Here is a 15,470-nt window from a genome sequence, read left to right on the forward strand (position 1 = left end):
TTATTTTGCCTATTCAGGTCTGTTCCTCCCCTTCTTGGATTTCTCAGATCTTCTAGAAGAGGTGGCTCCATCCTTTGTCTCTGCTTCCCTTCAGCTAGAAATGTATGACCCTTTTTAAACTCCTCCTGTTCCTCCCCGCCTTCACTCAGCTGGCGGTTCTTGCTTAGACCATCTTCCCATGATGTGTCCAGCAATTGTCTAAATACTTCACTGCTTAGCTTGCATAAGCATATATTTTATCTCCCTTAGTAGATTAGATTATAAACTGGTTTAGGTCCAAGAAAGCTAATATTCTTCAGTTGGCTGAAGGCCTTAACCTGGGCTAGTGCTTGGTAAATGTATATTGCTATAAGATTGGCTTAACTGGTCAATGAGATAAATGGAGGAATCATGAATTTTATACCTCAGAAATATATCACTTGACATTCTTATTTATACTTCTTTCCTTATCTCTTTTTCTCCCTAAAGAGACTTAGTGAGTGAATTTGGTCTCTGATGGTTCCATTAGAAACCCTTGCAGCATATGAGCTTTTATGAGTATCTGAATTTAAGGCTTTCAGAGAGGATTGTAGGCAAAGTTGGGAAGAACAAAGAAGATTGTATTTGGGGTCTCAGAAGGAAATGGTCATGAAGGCCAGTATTTCAGAAAGAGTTTCTATATTTGTATTTATGGTGGGTTATCAGGATGGTGAGTCTAGGGAAAGATGTGCTTATAATCTGTCTCAGGGCAATTGATTTTCTACAGGGGTTCTAAAAATATATCCCTTCATTGTGCTTGGGATTCAACTCGAAACATCTTGAGATGTGCCCAAAAGGCCATTGAAGATGCTATGCTCATAAAGCAGAGGCACACACTAGGTGACGATCCAAGCCTGTCTGTCTGCCAGTGGCTGGTCAACCTCAAGTAACCCTGTTTCGCATATCTGCACTAGGGAAGGTGAGGCTGAAGGGCAGGCTCTGGATGTACAGAACTTGTCTTCTTCCTTGATTACTTTATAGTAATTAGTCATCACAGAGCACCAGTGACTTATCTGTCCAAATCAATGAATATTCCCATTTCCACTGACTCACTTAATGGAAAACAGTCACATGTTAAGCAAGGAGTGGGTGGAGGAAAGAAGGGAGCAGGCAGGACAGGAACTTTTTTTCATGTATTTTTTATTGTAATTAGTAGAAGGGTTACATAATATTTGCCAGATAGAAGGTGCATTAATTCTGATACATTGATACCCTTTCACATGTCTTGGTCCCCATTTCCCTCCCCCCACACCCAGACAGGAACTTTTTCAGTGTATGTGCTTCCCCTCCCCCCCCCCGCCCCATGCTTATGAAGATTTCAAAATGTGCAGAAAAACTGAGAGAAATACACAGTTAATGTCCATATTTCTTCTACTTAGATTCTACAGTGAACATTTTGCTATTGTTACTTTATTACATTCATTAATCTATTCTGAGAGTAGCCTCTGGAAAGGTTACAGGAAGGTGAAATCTAGAGCTTTGTAGTTTGAAGCCACCCCTGACCCCCCCTTACCACCACCCTCCCCCAAATTTTTAGACTCCATTACAAACATAAACCTGGAAGCATGGCTCAAGTACTAGATCACCAGTCTATTAAGCAAGCCAGCCAAGCGAGAGGTCAACCCCTGAATCCTGGAAGAGAGAAAGAGTTTCAATCTCTAATTCCAGCAAAGACTTTTGCCTGTGACACAACCTATCCAAATATAAGCACATAATATTCCACTCAGAAAGTAACTTCCTTCTTGATCCTTCCAGAGTAATAATTCCATTTCATACTTTATTCACAGAGGCAAGCAACAGCCTAAGATTTTTTTTTAACTGTCGATAAATTTTGCCTGTTTTAGAGATGCATGATAATAAACTAATACAGTGTGACAGTGCGAGCTCTCGTATTTAAAGCTTCTTTTAGTTACAGTAATATTTTTGAGATTTATTCAGATTATTGTAAATGTTCATTTGTTTTAAAAACCAAAATAATCTACATTAGTCTTTAGAAATTCTTGGGTTATCATCTTTAGCTGGGAAAATCAAGTTTGACAGAGAAAAAGAAAAGAAGGGGGGAAGAAAGCAAGCAAGGGAGAGGTAAATAGTCTCAAAGGGCCCTAATAATAGCCACATTGGCCCCTTCATTTTCCTAATGAAGAAGTTGAGGACTAGTCCTTGCTCAAGGTTATGGAGACTGAGCTGTAACTGGAACCCAGGTCTCCTGATCTACTCTGGAAAGGGTGAGGAGGGCAGCTGAGTAGGGTGGTTGTTTTGAGCTGAAGCCATGTGAGACTGAGAGTTTCGACAGAGCTTTGCTTTAGAGGATGTGAAACTACACGAACCTCATGTGACAAGAAATCCTTGGAGGCTTTGGTATGAAGCCAGGGGAGGAAGTTTGACATGGCTTCTGGTTACCAGCTCCACCTCTGAACCCACTGGCCTGGGGTGACTTATGGTGATCTTTTTGATTTGCAATAAAACAGGACATCAACAGGGAAAGCTTTCCACCCTTGTAGGCACAGGGCAGGGTAGTGCTAAAGAGGAAAGAAAGAAAAGACATGGAAAGGCACCTTCAGACACATGGCTTTTCCATAGCAGAGTACCAGGAGCTGCAAATAAAACCCCCTGGGAGGGAGGGATGCTGTGGTCACAGACAGAGCCTTTGTCTCCTGAGTGTGCATTCCAATTCAGCCAGGATGACAATGACCTGGTGGTTCCTGCCTGCCAGCTGTTGGCTGGCCTTTGTGAAAGTTCCCTATCTCTGGGCCAACGCTTAGTGGGCAGGTATCCATATCATGAAGCCAACTGGCACTGCTGGCACCTTTGTTGCTGAAATGAGCACAGGGACTGGGGATGGGGGCTGCTGGGCCATTCTCCTCACCATCTGGCAGGTGGGATAGTAAACAGGTGCCCGGGGGAGACGGGGGAGTTCTTGTTGCCATGGTAACGGGTCAGAAAAGGAGGATTCTTCTTCAGAGTCAGTTTGAGTTTTTTCTGTCAGGGAAAGCCTGACCTGAATGTGTCAAGTAAGTCCTGCACCCTCTGTTTTGAATCATTATATCGAAAGAGATAGAATAATATCTTTGGGGTGAATTTTGGGGTTGGACTGTTGGGAGAGATAGTTGTGGTAGCAGGTAGATCTGGTCCCCACAGAAACCTAGAAGAGACTTTCCAGTGTAAACCAAGCAGAACTGGACAAAGAATTCCAAAGACTTTTTTTCCCCTTTCCCTTTTTCTTTTTCTCTTTAAAGCAGACAGTCAGGTTGGACAGGTTCTCCGAGCTATTCCGGGATGCAGAGATTAATGCTGAGTGAGGCGTGTCCTCCTCCATGTCCTTTGGCCAAACTGTCCTAAGCCCCAGGGGTGAAGGGATCCTGCGAGCTTGCGAGGCCTGGCAGGTTTGCCACAATGAGTTTATTGTAAGGAAACAAGCTTTCCTCATCACCATTGTCCTTCTGCCTGTAAACCTTCTGTGCATGCCTTTACCTTGGGCAAACATTTTCTAGCTTTGATTTAAAAGTCCAACATCTTCATGATAGCATTTCTGCATTCACCTGATGAAGAGAGGAAGAAGAGAGAGAATAGTCATAGTATTTCATGCATATCCTATAAAACTAAGAAATTGAAGGGAAGGGTTGAGGTGGGAGGGATGAAGGAGAATGATGAAAGGCATAATAAGGACAAAAATGCTTTGTACTTAAAAACTGATTTTTCTACATTTCTTGTTTTATCCTCCATTATTTTATCTGCTTTACTGGTATTTTTTCTTTGTATTATCATTCTTTATTCTTTAATAATGAGTAGAAATTCCATTGTACAATTACTTAAAGATAAAAATATAGTTATAAATTGATAATGCAAGCAAAAAAATTAAAAAAAAACTGGCGGGGGTGTGGGGAGGGAAATGGGGACCAAAACATGAGAAAGGGTGTCAATGTTTGTGAAGTAATGCCCCTTCTATCTGGTGAATATAATGTAACCCTTCTATTAATAACAATAAAAATATATGAAAAAAATAAAAGAACTGTTCTGATTCAGGTCACTGGGTGAATATCAGTAACTTTCCCATTTAACTTCTAGTGTATGTTTCAGTAATGAGCCACCTTTCCTTTTGTGAGATTTCTGTTGGAAGAAATAATAACATAGTATGAATGCAGGTCTTTAGAGTTCCTGGGAGAATTTTCCTCTGTTCTGCCCACTAGTATTCTATTAAATTATTTAGATGGGATGATAGTGGGAAATAGTAATGTCTTTGCATAAACCCTAAACAACTTGCTGCAATGTAATTATGGACTCGGGCCTCAGCTGCCTCATGTGCAAAATGAAAAGATTATCTCTCAGGTCTTCGCCAGCAGGTTTTCTAAGACTTAGGATTTTTACATTAAACACAGGGAAAGCTCTAAATAGGTTCCACAGTTTAACAGATTCCATTTACAAAGCTCTGCACCGAATCCTTGTGTTCAGTACATATTCAGAATTCATTTACTAAGCTGGACACTGGCGGTACATAGGCAACAGATAAGGCATTACTTTTTTTTATCCCATGGCGGAGAGCTGATAAGCAAAACAGTAATTTTCAAAATTGGCAAAAATTTGAAGGCAATGTTCTGCTTGGGAAAAGAACCTTATGCTTGATTTGGAATCATACTTCAATGGGCATAGTTAATGTAGAAAAGCAATTCTTTTTTTTCCAGCACTCCTCAATTGGCAGGGCCAGGTCTAAATGATCTGAGTGAGGCATTTGCCCTGGGAGTAAAAACGGATGCCAAAACCTTAGTGATCAAAACCTCAGTCCTGGCACACTTTAGAAAGGCTGGGATGAGCAAGCATTTTTACTCTCAAGGAGAGTCAAAGCTCTCTCAAGGAGAGCTGCCATATTGAAGGGAAGAGAAACTCTCGGGCAACAGACATGGCGTGGTGCCTATCAGTCAACAGTACTGGGATATTGTGCTGAGTCTGGTTTGTCCTCCAGGTCCTTCTACTGCCCGTCTCTTATTTGCCTTGGAGGTAGTTCTGAGCACAGCCCACAGAAGGCTCCTTGCCTCTGACTTCTAGCTGCACTGGAAAGAGAGAACAAAATTCCCAAGTTTTCTTTCCTGAGAGTTCGCTCTGTTTAAGGTTGCCTCTATTTAAGGTTGTAGTTCATTTCAAAAATCCCTCTCCTCCAAAGCTTTGGAAACCATTTCTTTTGCCTTACTCTTTCAGTCTAGGGCTAGTGATAGCCCCCCCAAACTCCGCAGACTTATACTGGGGGTATGCATTATTTGTTTTTAATGATTCTTTGTAAAGAATCTCTGGGTGAGTTCAGTTTTCCTTGATATGAAGTTTCCTGTTGAGAGCCCAACTAATACAGATGGAAGACCAGAAAGATTTATGCAAAGAATTAGGTTGGTGGTGGGAAAAGCAAGCAGCTGTGCCGTGGGAAGGGGACATAGGTGAGCAGAGAAGGATCCACAAATAGTGTTTGAGCTGAGTCTGTAAAATGAGATTTTTTTTTGTGGTGAGGGTAAGCCTAGCTGGAACATAGTCTGGCAAATGCCAAGAAGGCATTGCCTAAGAAAGTCTCAGAATCCCTATGTTCATATAAGACAGTGGTTTAGTCAGCAGTTCTAAAAGGCACAGAAAAGCTGAAAGAATAAAACCTCCATCACCTAAGCTCCTGTAATCCCCATTGATAATTTGGCATGCTTTTGTCTAGAGCAGAAGTCATATTCTATGTAAGTTTGCATCCTGACTTTCTATTATATGCAAGTGTTTTCCTTATGACAGAAAGAAGCAAATTTACAGCATTCTAATCTTTTTTATTCTCCTTCCCTTTCTTCTCTCTCATGTTAAGGAAGACTGAATTTTCCCTTGGTGAATGAGAGATAGAGAGGAAGTAGTATAAGACAATCTATTTGAAGAGTAGACACAGTAGCTTGAACAGGAAAAAAACAATAGCAACAGTGTCATGTGATTTAAATATTATATTATGCTTTCACTCTTTTTTTTTTTAAACAGTTCCAGGGTTTATTCTTGGGGTCTGGGCACTGTCCTTGGACACATTTTGTTCAAGGCCAGCACTCTGCCACTTGAGCCACAGTGCCACTTCTGGCTTTTATCAGAACAGTTTCTACAAGCTTATTAACAAAATTATTAGAATTGAAGCAATGGTTTTGAAAAAAGAGACTAACTTCTTCTGAAGGCTTATTTTAAATTTTAGTTATTTATTTATTGTACTGGAACTGAACCTTGAAAAAAAAGGCCACTGGCTTCCTTTTCTTTTTAGCTCAAGGCTGAAACTCTACAACTTGACTCATAGCTCTACTTCTGTTTTTTTGGCTGTTACCTGGAGATAAGTGTTTCATAGACTTTCAACCCTGGCTGGCTTTGAACCAAGATTTTCAGATCGCAGCCTTATGAGTAGCTAGGGTTACAGATGTGAGCCATCAGCTTGGTCTTCTGGAAAAATTCTTGAGTTTTGCCTTTGAATTTTTTGATGAAGGATCTTAGTACGTTGTCTAGGCACAGGTATTCCTTTTTCTCAAACTATACCTGCATCTATTTGCTAACACACTAGCTCTGAAAGGCTCCTTTTATAGGCAAGATGAACTGTGATTCAACTTACTATTTGTAACAAAATCTTTTATGAAAAGAATTAATTCCCTGATAGACTTGAACTCTGAAAGCAGTATAAATTCCTGGGTTTCCCTTTTCATTATTTCTCCCATAATTAGTTCAAATTTGAACTTCATTTGACTTTTTTTCTCTTAGTACAACCTCCAATTAAGTGACTTAGTCTTATGTTATTATTCAGCTTGTTTTTCAGCTCACACTCAACTTCTCTCTGTCATGAATTGGGAAATGATTTAGGAAAAACATCTTACTGAAACATGCTTGCATTTTTTTTTCTCATGACTTTGCCAAATAGAATTTTTGTACTCAAAGTAGGAAGCTTCTGCACTGACAGCTGCCTTGACTTATTATTAAAATTTACTTCTCAAGAGTTTACATATGGATTTCAAGCTAATTTTTGCAAATAATTTATAAAGTGGCTTTATCTTCCTTGGGAAAGAAAATGCAGCATATCTTTGGATTAGTCCCAGGAGGATACGAGGTTTGGATGTGGATGTGGATTTGATTGTCTTTTTGATTGGGCAGCGCTTTGATTTGGGAATCTACCATGGAAAGGAGCACACAAGATTTTGGTAGGTGTGTTGTTGTTGTTTTTCTTTTTAATTAAAATGACCTTTAAAAGTAGAAGGTCTGTTAACTATTGCATGACATAGGTTTAAAGGCTATAACCTCTGGGCTTAAAAGATCTTGTTTTATGTTCATTGCAGCATATTTTCCATAGCAAAGATATGAAACCAACCCAGATGCCCCTCAGTAGATGATTGGATCAACAAGATGTGGTATTTATACACATGGAATTCTATGCTGCCATTAGAAAGAACAACATTGCCCCATTTGTAAGGAAATGGAAAGAATGGAAAAAATCATATTAAGTGAAGTAAGCCAGACTCAAAGGAACATAGGCTCAATGGTTTCCCTCATTTGTAACAATTAGTACAACACTTGGACTTTAGCAGAGGCTTATAATAGTTCAACACCTAAATACATAAGGCCATATAGGATGAGGCTAAATAAAGGGACCTCCAGAATATGGAAACAAGATCTATATTATAAGGGAATGTTGTTCTTAATGTACTATGTTATTTCTCATCGCTTTTGTTATCCCTTGGTTATTCTCATATTGTTACAGTATCTGACTTTGTTATCTGATATATTGTGTATATGTCTATTTGTCTATTTGAAATCAGATAGGGAAGGGGTAAAACAAGATGAAGGGAGAGTGTGTGTGGAGGGAAATGGGGACAAAAACATGAGAAGGGGTATCAATGTGTGTGAAGTAATGCTCCTTTTATCTGGTGAATATAACTGTAACCTCTCTATTAATTAAAATTAAAAAAATTTTAGAAAAGATCTTGTTTTAGGGCCAGGAGTTTGGACTAGTGGTAGAATGCTTGCCGAGCAGGCACAAAGACCTGGATTCGATTCCTCGGTGCCATATACATAGGAAAAGCCAGAAGTGGTGCTGTGGCTCAAGTGGTAGAGCTCTAGCCTTCAGAATGATCAAGGACAGTGCTCAGGATCTGAGTTCAAGCCCCAGGACTTGCAACAAAAAAGAGCTTGTTTTATACAGCATATAAAACAACCTTGAGCACTCAACTCAATGTCTATTTGTAGAAAACATAAAAATACTGCTTTATGTTAAGAAAAAGTCTGTCTTTTGATGTCAGGTGTTAGGTTTAGGATTGAAACTCTCCAGCAGGATTGAACTCTTTGGAATCTAGAGTTGTTTTTAATTGAAGGGACATGGTTTTGAACACAATGTTGGGTTTTGCTTTTATTTTTATCAATAATTTTAATGAAAAGAGAGGAGACATCTTCAGGTATTTGGGAAGTCTCACTAACTGGATCAATATTCTTTTCTTTTTCTTTGTCAGTCATGATGCTTGAATTCAGGGCCTGGGCATTGTCCCTGAGCTTTTTCACTGAAAGCTAACACTCTACCACGTGGTGCCACAGTTCCACTTTCAGGTTCCTGGTGGTTAATTGGAAATAAGAGTCTCATAGACTTTCCTGCCTGGATTGGCTTTGAACCCACAGTCTTCAGATCTCAACTTCCTGAATAGCTAGGATTAAAGGCATGGGTCACCAGAGCCCAGTTCTGAATCAATATTCTTGAAAGAGCTACATGTGTTAGAGTGATGGATTGACAAGGCAATAAAGCCAAATAAGAAATGATTTTTTAGGATTTAGGTTAAAATAAATCCCTTGAGTGAAGATGATTAGCTGCAAGGAATTTTCATGTGAAAAGTCTCATGTGCCTTAACACTAAGGATATTTAATGGGAGTCTGGAGTCACATGATGAGCATGAAGTCAGAGTACATTTAAGCAAGTACAAACTTCTATGGAGACTGGTGATGGCCTCTGTGTTTTTAGCCTTGGCCAGTTATTTGCCGAATTCCATGTTTTTGTTTTTGTTTTTGTTTTTGTTTGGTGGGGCTTGAACTTGGCCTGGGCACTGTCCCTGAGTTCTTCAGCTCAAGGCTACCGCCCTACCCTTGAGCCACAGCCCCACTTCCTGTTTGTTAGTGGTTAATTGGAGATAGTCTCACAGTCTTTAGTGCCTGAGCTGGCTTTGAGTCATGATCCTCAGATCTCAGCCTCCGGGGTAGCTAAGATTACAGGTGTGAGCCACCAAGTAAATCAGAGCTTGTCTTCGAATAGTGAACCAGGTGGTAAAAATATTGTTCATGAAACTGTGGAAGAATGATTCGAACCATGATCTGACTCCTAACAGGAATGCAGATAACAAACACAGATAACAAAATAGGTAGAATGGAGTGGCCTAAAAGTGGAAGAGCCATCTGATCCTGAAGAATAATCCCAGATATCAATTGCCTGGTGGGGGAGGGGGTGGAAAAAGGCAAGTGTTAAGTTGTCTTGAGATCCCCATTCAGATTCTGTCCATTTTCAACCTACAAACCAGGAAATATTCCCAAGAATAGGGCATTTCTAAGCTCCTAGAAGGGATATCGGGGGCAAGGGTTACTTTGCCCCCAGTGAAAAGACACAGAGCAAGCTCTGTATCCTCAGAGGCTATTCATCCTCTCCTGTCTGTTCTGGACACTCCTGATCTGTCTCCCAACAGGCCACAGAAATCATCACCTAATGGACACAGCAAGATCCAGAATACAACGTTGTCTTCTGTGTCAGCTGTGGTCCGGGCATTTGAGGAGAGGCAGGCGTTTGCCTGCCAGTTTCTTCTCTTAAGTCATTATTTCTGCATGGGAAGTGGACAACAAACAAGATGGAATATTTAGATAAGGATGTGATCCTAAATTCTCAGCCTCTGAGAAGACGGTGATTCCTCCTTTCTTTTTTCTCTCCCAGATATGAGAAGGGTGGGACAGGCAGGATTATAAATCCTTTATAGGGTATAAATATGCTGTCCAGGAGGTGGGAAAAAGGCCTGGGAGAAAGGAGTGAAATGAGGAGTACTTTTCTCTCTCTCTCATATCCAAGAGGTCACCAGAGACCCTTCCTGAGCCTGGCATCCTCCCATCAGTCTCTTTGCAGGGCTCCTGCACATCCCTGTGTAGTTCCTGAGGAATCCTGCAGCTGTTGGGGCCTTGGGGGAGATGGGCAGCGTGTCTCCTAGTCCTTGTTAGACCCACAAATAGCCCATTGAGGGGAACGGGCCAAGGGAGAGGCATCCAGGGCTGCCCCTGAGGTCCCTCAATGGGGACACTGTTCAGGCTTGGGTGGAGGCCAGCCCTGACCCCATGCTGGCTGTTAAGGCTTCATTCTTCCCGAGGAGGTGGCTGGAGAGGCAGTGAGCAGCTGAGGCTCCAGAGAAGGTACTTCTCTTGTTCCTTGCAGGCCCAGCTGACAAACGAGAGGAAGCACTTCCTCTTTAATTATTTGCTGTTGTTCGTTACATTTACATCCCAAGTGTTTACTCCCTTCCCTCTCACTCTGCTTTTACTATTCAAGATCTGAAACGGATGGGATTTTCCCCCCCCCTCTCTCTGTCATCTCTCATCAAACTGAAATGATGTCAAAATTTTCTGTTTTGTACCAATCCCCTTGGACAAACCATCTAAGAAGTTACACTGCGCATGGCTATAATTTTACTGTGGCTCTTGAGGAAATTCAAGTCTTTCAAAGTGAGGCTGAAGGCTGTGAGGGCAGCAATGCATTAGCTGCCTGTTTGGGGGACAGTTGTTCTTTCTGCCCATCATCTTGGTGGCACACCTTGCATGAAACACACCCTTTCTAACACATTTAGCTCGTAGGCTTCCACGGGCTTGACCTGACCCATGGAGGCCTGTGTGTAGAAGCCAACATTTTGCCATTCTTCTGCCTTTGCATGAGGGATAGAGCATCCTAAACTGGGGTAGGACAGGATCAATCATGAAAGAAATTGCTGCAAGTGTTAGGAGACTTTTTTTTTTTTTTTTAACGGAGTTGACTGAATGGGAACTGTTGTGTTTATTAACACAGGGAGAGACATCAGTGTGAGAAGAGTGGCCACAAAGGAAAACTCAGACAACATGGCAGATCTCTGATGACTTAAGAAATACACTTGATCCAACTATGCCTGAAGCCAGATCTGCTGCCTTGCCATCATGCTGGTCAGTACATCCCTTTTGATTCCTTTGTCTCATTTGAGCTGGGTTTCTAACTAGTGTCTTTAAGTAAAAGAAGTGATACTAAACTTTGTTTATCTTCTATTTCCTACTCCCTATTTGGCTACCATTACTCATGTTCTTGCTGTAATGTCTTGCCCCACATAGTAGTAGAGCTAAGATGCCCAAGACTTCAGACTTGATGCAAGTAAGATCCAGTTCCTCAGTACCTTTCTAACTAGACTGGGCCCTCTATGCAACTCCTTATCTGCATGTTGGGTCTGTGGCCAGTGCCTCAGCCCTGCGTTTCCACCCAGCAGTCACTGGGTCTGATTTTGTGGCACACATAGCCCTAAGTAGAGAGACACTGGAATAACCCGAGTGATGAACTGTGGCAGGTATCATGAGAAGAACCACCTCTGCTCGCATGGAGCCGCCAGCCTTTCTGATTATCTCTATCAGTTAAAAACTCATGAGTGCCACCATGAAACATGGCTCCTGTGCAAGGTCTGTACGGGTCAAGCCTGGCTAATTCTGCCCACCATTGTGTACTTAGTATCCAGCTCAGATGCGGGCAGCAGTGGGCTTTTAGTAAACAGTTTTGGGGTAACAGCATAAAAATACAAATATATATGTATTTACTTGTAAATTCGTGTATATGTGTGTATATTTTAAAAAATTTCAAAAAACCCATCAGACTGCTCCTAGCTAAGAACCACCTCATAGATAATTAATGATGGCTGGATGGCTTGATGAAGAGGTTTTGATGAAAGTAACCTAGGTTCTAGATTCTGATGAAGAAGTGGAAACTGGGTAAGGGAAAAAAATGGTGGAACATTTTAGGAATTAGTCCCAGGGGTCACCCCTGAGGAGAGCTAAGCTCCCTTTCAAATGCATGCACATGGATTTAAAAGTGAAGAGAAAAGGCCTTGGCATGTTGCTCTTGGGTTTTGCTTCTTTCTCCTAGGCCTTAAGAATTGCGTTTCTCTCCCACACCCACATCAAACCTATTTCCAACTCTTCTGGGAAGCCACCTAGTCAACAGGCAGATCTCTACGTCTGCTTCTGAATGGGGCAAGGTCTGAGTTCAGTCAACAGCAATGTCTATAGCGAGAGTTTGTCCAGAATGTTGGCTGACAGATGCTAATCTCCCTGATCTCTGGGAGCGGGTGAAAGGTTTGGTAGACAAAGCTCTCTCCACTATACATGAACTACAGGGAAGTGATGTGACAGGATGTCTTGACTTGCCAGGCCCAAGCAGACCAGTGTAATCAGGACACTGGGCTCATGAGTTCTTTATATGGAGACTAACCAAACCAGTGTTCTTTTTCATTTCATAGTTTAGCTTCTAAAGAGAATGTATTGACTTTTAGAAGTTGAATATGAGAAGCTCTTGAAATTATGTTAAGTAAATAAAGTTTTACTGCAATTTGCAGATCTGAATCAGTTTGACTGGAAGGCATCAAATTAATCAGAGACGTATCTTTATTACATAAATGGCAGAAACAGGAAACATCAACGGAAACTCTGCAAAGCTTCTAGAACTGTTCTTACACTACATTCAAGTTTAAAACAGGATGTGGTAATAAGGTAAGAAGAATTCTTAACCAGATTCAATATCACAAAACCCTTCATTCCCTGACCACTGACTTAGTAACAGCTTTTGGCACATAACTGTTTCATGTATTCTTCTCAAAAATCCCCCCCTTCAAAAAAGTAAAATAAAAATAAGGAAAGAAAAAATAAGAATAGAAAAAAAATAAAAGAGAGATGTGGGGGCTGGAGCTCTATGACGTTTGAACTTCTTGTAAGCGAGAGTCATCCATGCCTACAAGAACACTTGAAAGGACTAGTCGATATTATTTGTATCTCAGACGTTATCTGATTGATGTGAGTCCTCATCTCTATTTAAATGAAATCAAGTTTGGTCACTGAGGTTTGAAGATTCCTAATTTTAGAAATGAAACACGAGAACCCACAGCTGTCATATATAATATGCAGAGATCTTGTTGCTTTGATGTCTGATCTAACCCTCCATTCTACTTGGACTAGTGTCTTAAATATCTTAATCTCTCTAAGCTTTAGTTTCCTCATCTGTAAAGTCTTCAAGGACTTATGAAGGTGAAGTAAGAAAATATTTGTGTACTGCTTAGTCCTAAGCCTTGCAGAGTATTAATTGTATTTACTGTAATTACTAATGCACACAAGGCCTTTAGTTCAAAGAATTGTGGACATGTGAACTGCTGTGCTACATTGACTAGAGATCACAAATCTTGACATCTTTCAGTCTCTGCTCTTCGTTGATTGTGCAACTGTAGTCACTTGCATAAGTCTGGGAGTGGGGCAGGATGGGACTTGGCATAACACATGGTCATATGATAAGGTCTTGGAATGGATGTAGCTTACCAAAAGTTCACAGGTCGCAGATAGGTGGCTCGCCAGAATACAATGGCCAACTCAATCCAAGGCTCCATAGGTTTTGGGGGACCATAACGAGGAAAGTAGTGACTAGATTACTCAAGAGTGTCACGCTTGAAAATAGCAACAGACTGGAGGATGTTACAGGATGATGAATCCTCCAGGATAGAAAGATATTTGGGGCAGGGGGGAACATGATTCAGGCTTTCAAATTTAGATGACGGTTCTGGGGTAAAATTGAAGACCAGTGGATAGAAGTTATGAAGAATATTGTCATCTCTATTTCAGGTTGGAGTGGTGGTGGCAAAACCTTCTGGAAATTTGTAGTGGGATAGGCTGCGGTCTCTGGGTAGGTTTCCAGGAATGCCAAACAGGAAGGATGCAGAACCAATTGTTGCTTCCTTGTGATTCCAAGTAATGGCCATCAAAGAAGAGTTTCCTGAAGGATGGGTCTCTAAGCAAGAGCAGGCATTAGGGCACACAAAGTCAAAGGGAGGGGTAGGAAGAAGATGGAGAGTTGTGTGAATGGTGCCAAGAACTGTGTTTGCTGTGGCTGGGGATATAGGAGTGAGCATAGAGGTGAGAAAGGAAGACAGAGAGCTGTAAAAACTTTAAGCATTATCTTCAGGAGATAGGACCTTATTCTGAGGGTGATGGGAAGCTGTCAAAGTGTTAAGCAAGAGAATGACATGACCTATTGGTGTTGTTGAAAGGTCACTCTCATTGCGTCAAGGAAAATGAGAACCAGCATTTCCTGAGAACCCAGGGTGACCTGGAGGCTTAAGGTAAGCGCTGGCATCCCACATGCCCAGCCACCCACTGGATGGGTGGTTTCTCCCATTCCAGAGCTGGGAGAATTAAGGGCCAGAGATGTGGCTTCTCAACCGTTCTTGGTTATTAAGATACTCAAAGCCAACTGGGTCTGATTCTAAGGCCTGTGCTCTGTTTTCCTTCAATGAAAACAAAACATATATTTTTTGAAAACATGCTCAAATCTTAAATCCCAATGGAATTTTACACAGCTATTGGAAAGATTAATATTATGTTATTTTCAGAGAAATGAATGGACCTAGAACAAATTGTGTTAAGTGAGGTAAGCCAAGCTCAGAGGGATAAAATGGCACATGTTTTCTCTTATATGTGGACTCTAGATTGAAAATATACCAGGACACAATAAATTATACAGGTCTCTGTGCATTCACACACAGTGAGACCTGGGTGGGGGCACTCCTAGGGGAGGAACACAGGAACACAAAGACAAAATACCTACATGCCTCTGATCACATAAAGCATTTCTCAAAAATGAACTCTAGGCTGGGATTTTGGCCTAGTGGTAGAGTGCTTGCCTGGCACACACAAAGACCCAAGTTCAATTCCTCGGTACCACATACATAGAAAAAAGCTGGAAGTGGTTCTGTGGCTCAAGTGGTAAAGCTCTAGCCTTGAGAAAGCCCAAGGACAGTGCTCAGGCCCTGAGCTCAAGCCAGGACTGGCAAAAAAGAATGAACTCTAGCAAATGGAAACAAGAGATTCTTGTTGTCTTTTTTTTTTTTTTTGGTCTTCTTTATCTGTCTTTGGGAGAGTAAGAGGCAGGCACAGAAATGGTGGGTCAAAGGGTAAACAGTGCAGGAGTGATAATCACCACACACTGTGCTGAAAATGAGCTAGACAATTTGTGGGTGGGTATGAGAGGATTAAAACTGGGAAAGAGCTAGGAAAGGGTGACATTGTCTAAAAAAGAAATGTGCTCATCACTTGACTTATGTAACTGTAGATCCTCTATTCATCACCGTTATAATAAAAATAAAAAAATTAAAATTCAAAATAATCTTCACTCTTCGGAGGAGTAAAAATTCATTGTCCAGATG

This window comes from Megascapheus bottae, chromosome 4, assembly GCF_031878675.1.
Source record: "Megascapheus bottae isolate mThoBot1 chromosome 4, mThoBot2.hap1, whole genome shotgun sequence".
Taxonomy (NCBI): domain Eukaryota; kingdom Metazoa; phylum Chordata; class Mammalia; order Rodentia; family Geomyidae; genus Megascapheus; species Megascapheus bottae.